The sequence below is a fragment of the Myotis lucifugus genome, unplaced genomic scaffold (assembly GCF_000147115.1).
Source record: "Myotis lucifugus unplaced genomic scaffold, Myoluc2.0 scaffold_113, whole genome shotgun sequence".
Taxonomy (NCBI): Eukaryota; Metazoa; Chordata; class Mammalia; order Chiroptera; family Vespertilionidae; genus Myotis; species Myotis lucifugus.
In genome coordinates this window covers 3,536,174-3,541,296 of record NW_005871161.1, presented here as the reverse complement: position 1 = coordinate 3,541,296, position 5,123 = coordinate 3,536,174, and positions in this window count along the sequence as shown.

Below are 5,123 nucleotides of genomic sequence, written 5' to 3'. Positions count from 1 at the left end.
GAAGTTGGAGGAGATAGAAAAGGGATAAGGTACACATTAGGGGTCAAGTTCCTTATTTGGTACCTTTACAATCTCTAATTGCAGAATGGTTGTGTCATGGAAACAAAAAACATTCTGAGATCTACCATGCAGAAGGTGGGAGGCATCAGGCAGTTTCCTGAGTAAGAGGTAGGGAGGGGAAATAGCTGATTCCAGGCTTGGGGTAGAAAATGTACAAGATGAGCCGAGGATATCTTATGCCAGAGACATGGAAGTAATTGAAGACTAAGCAGATCCAAGAACATTAGTGCCAACTTATAAGGAACATCACCGGTCTAAAATCAGAAAATTTGAGGATCAGAAAAAATAATCGACAGTGGCCTGGTCCATGAACATGTAAGGATTCATCATGGTAGTTTTAAAAGAAAAGAAACTCACTGATTACAGTGGGGCTCGCTAGGGAACCAATTCCTAAGTCTGAAAATTGATCAAGGAAAAAATGCAGCATTTACCAGGTATCTTGATCTGAAGGCCTATGAACTAAAAAGACAAGTTATCTGTTCCCATATATCCAGAATTTAACAAAGGGTTTTCTAGTCAAGCCCTTGGCTTCACCTTTAGACTTTTATTTGGCAAGCTTATTTTGTGATTAAATTTGCTCTGACTTGCGGTAAACATTTTCAAACATGAGCAGATACTTCATGTATTAGAAATCTGTAGAAATTCTCTCCTGTAATAAAGAAGAATATTGTGTTTTTCTTGGTTTTCTTTTTATATTTGGAAATGGAAGTTTTGATTTAAAGTGCTTTGGATCCTCAAATACCCACCTTCTAGGGGCAGCTTCACCACTTAATAACACTATGGCTTAGTAAGTTATTCATTCTCAACCTCTTTGAGTCTCATTCCCATTAGCTATAAAACAGGAATGACTATACCAACCTCTGCCTTCTGTGAGGAATGAATAAGCTTGCTTATGTAAAGCATTTAGCACACTGCTTAGCACAGTAAATGCTCATTACATAAGAGTAATTATGTTTTCTTTTGTACAACCTCACATAGACATTTAAATTCAGATTGCTGTTTTGTTAACAAATCTCAAGCATGAAAGCATAACTCTATTCTCGGGACTAATACAAGGTGCTAACATATGCCTTCTGTGCCAAAGCCTTGTCTCCCTACAGCCACCTGCATTCTCTATCTTGTTATCAATCACTACTTCATCTGCTTAGATACCTGAGTGCACTCTCAGTATGAGGGGCTAGGTGAGATCTGTCAGAGACGTTCTACAAAGAATTCTCAGTTGGTCGTGAGATTAGAAATACGTTAGGGGTTCACAGACTTTAAAACAGGAAGCAATCTATGAAAAATACAGCTACCAACTCTTACTTTTGGCAAGTAAAAGCACTTAAATTTTCTTATTTTGCCAATGGTTTCAACTTACAGACCAATATTTGATTACGACTAGGTTGGATGAACCTCTGAGATTCTACTTACACATGCACAGATGCATATACATCACACGTAGTTTTTTGAAGCTTCTGCAAAAAGTAAACAAGAAAACAGAATAATTAAATTAAAAATAGAAATAAACAGTGAAAAATAGAACAGTGAGGTAAAGCCAGGTCCAATAAGATAACTAATCATCTACAAAGTCTAATGAAGGATAGAATGAAAGCAAAAGAGAAACAGAAAGGGGAGTGGTAGAAGAAGATGCCAAGCAATACTTTGGCTTGGGAAATGGGCATTCTTGCCCGAGGCATGGAATGGAAGTTAGCAGGCCAGGTAGAAATGGTGGGGAATGAACAGAAAATGCGCATGCCCTGTCTAAAGCCTGCAGTGGTGAATGCTGACAAGACCAAGTCCTGGCCCTGTGGTGCTGACCGTTCTAATTTTTTTTTGAAAAACCAGAAATATGGCTTTTAAGTGAAATCTTCCAGTTCTTAAACACTACCAACTGACTGACCTTTTTTTCTTTAAATCACTTAATGGTCCAAGTAAAATACACCTCTGGGACACACTCAGTCCTCTCATTGGGAAGCTCTGGTGTAGAGTGAGGAAAAGATGATCAAGGGTAACAACTTGAGAAAGTCAGAGGAAGAGGCACAGCCCAGAACAAAGACTAAGACTAAGAAGGAGGAACCAGTAAGGTGTGTTATGAAAAGTCAGAGAATTCCAAGGAGCAGTCTACTGTGAAATGCAGCAGAATAAGATAAGGACAGGTAAGTGGTCACTGGTACTAGTTTTAGAAGCAGATTCATTGGAGTAGTGGAGGCTAAAACACAGGTACTGGTTGAAGAAGATAAATAGTTCAAAACCTCAGGGTTAAATGAATAGCAATGTGTGGAGCTATCCGCCCCTCACATCTGCTGCTGGCACTGAGTTGGTACAGACCAGAAATGCTGTTGGCCATCTTATAATATGCAGACAGCCTCCACAACAAGGAATTACCCAGCTCACAAAGCCAATAGTGTCACTGTGGAGAAACACTCTGAGGTAGGTGTGTAAAGCCTTTCTGATTTGATGGGGGGAGAAATGCCTGTTTTAAAAACAGTAAGTTAAGACAAGGTCGTTATTTTTGCTCATCAAACTCATGCATTCAGGCTCTCATTAATCCCCATGTTGATACTGTATTTGTTGAGATTACAAACATTAATAGGTGTTTCCTTTTGTCAAGACAAGAGTGATAGAAGAAAAATCAGGAGGATTATAAGTCATCCCTGTTTAAAGAATTGATATATTCAGCAATCTTGTAGAAAGGCAGTGAGTTTCAATAAGACATACAGTCATACCAATTATAATGAAATAAGACAACTATAAACTTCATGGTAAGTATATTAACAACCTTTTTAATATATTTTTAGTATGTACACTTATCTTAAAGGACCTTTATATTTAACAGATTCATTAAAATCAAATTGTCCTGACACATGAGGTATAAATTAACCGTCACACACTATCAGAAGTTAAGAAAAAAGAAAGCTCTCTTGACTTCCATTCCACAAGAGACCAGAAGTTTTAAGAATTCACCCAAAGGCAAGGTAAATTAGAAAGCAGCCCTTTTATGAAGAAGCACTATTATAAGTCAGTATCTCTCACTTCTCCTAATAGTCCATTAACCCAATGACAATTCCTTAGTCATAGACTATTCTTTCAACTGATCTTAAGACTGTCAACAAACACTTATTAAGCACTTAATATGTAGGCCAGGCAATGTGCTGAATATTATAATAGTGAGCAAGTTATTTCTAAGCATTTAAAGAGTAGAAGATAACAGCAATAATAAGCAACAATAACAAACTAAATACAATAGCTAATTTCAAGTGAGTAGTCATTAGAAATATGCATTAAGTGGGGTACCTACCCACCTGGGTGGCAGGATTCTGGGTAGCTTGCCAAGGTAGGTGCTATTTAAGCTGAAGACAGGAGGACAGTAAGCTAGATGAAGCAGGCTGGGTGAAATATTCAACTTTGAATGGCAGCTCAAAGGCCTTCAAGTAGGAGGGAAAAACAATGGGGTAAAGGACAAGAACTTTGCTTCCTAAATCTTACCTTGAAAAAAAGTATTAGAAACCCCACGAGTTCTATTATTTCTACAAGATGCAAAGAGACTATTTTAAACAAGACAAAGTAGAAGAATCAACTGTTAAAACATACTTGACAGGAAGAAAAAACACTCTCATTTGTTCAATAAGCAAAAACAGTATAAAATTGCTAATTAAATTCTCAGAAAAAACAACTGATCGGCTCCTTTACCTAGTTCATGACAACTTATACCAAGACAGTATATTAACAAATCTGTGCCAGCATTAATTTGCACAAACTTCCTTCTTACTGCTTCACATTCTTGCACACTAATTATTCGTTTGTCTTTTCAACACCCACCAGTCTGAGAATATTCTAAGTCACTTGCCGGAAGGCCTAAATAAACCTTCATTATTTTAAAATATCCAAAATTCCAACCCGATTTCCAAGAGCCATGCCTTAAATGGCTATTATTTCACTACTTCCCTCATTCTGTTTGGGGCATAATATATTTATTCCAAATCTTTTAAATGCAAGAATATGTTATTGTATTACTTTCAATTATATGTGAGGACAATATACTAGTATAGGCTGGATATAATTCTAAAACAAACTGAGTTTTCTCTATTTCTATAATATAAAGGTGTTAACAAATAACAATTTAAACAAATGTTTATTGAATTCATATTTTATTCTTCTTTTGGCAAACAGATAATATGAACAAAACTATACTGCTCGCTATAGTTATACACACTCTTTCTTGCTTTATACAAGTTGTAAACATATTTAAGTGGATAAAATTCTTGACTTAGCACATTCCAGAATTCTGACATACTTTTTGAGTTAAAGCAAAAGAAAGCTTATGAAACTTCCACTGTATTATCATTACACAGCAAACGAAATTAGTATATCTGCTTTTAAACTAACATCTACCATTTTTTAAATACTTCAATTTTAGGTTAGAGCTAAAATGATTTTTATCTAAAGCAGTGGTTCTCAACCTTCTGGCCCTTTAAATACAGTTCTTCATGTTGTGACCCAACCATAAAATTATTTTCGTTGCTACTTCATAACTGCAATGTTGCTACTGTTATGAATCGTAATGTAAATATCTGATGTGCAGGATGGTCTTAGGCGACCCCTGTGAAAGGGTCGTTTGACCGCCAAAGGGGTCTCGACCCACAGGTTGAGAACCGCTGAAAAGTTTTATGGAAAAAAAATAAACAGAGCTAACCATACAAATGCTGTTCATAACCATAGCAACCATTTAAAGATGACATATTTCAGAGGGGCAGTGGTGGGTAAGAGATTAACCAATGAAGTTATATGCACATATGCATAGCCCATGGACACAGACAACAGTGTGGGGAAGGCCTGGGGAGGGGGCATGAACAGGTTGGAGGGAGACAATGGGGGGAAGGGAGGACATCTGTAATACATTCAATAATGAAGATAAATTTTAAAAAATTATACAAATTAAAAATAAACCTATAATCAAGAAAATGCCACTCATCTTGTTAGGAAAAAAAAGTTACCAATAAGGTATTTTCCAATGCTTTAAATGTAGATGAAATTCATAATAACTAGGTTTCATGATACCTTATTTTATTACTTAATGCTTA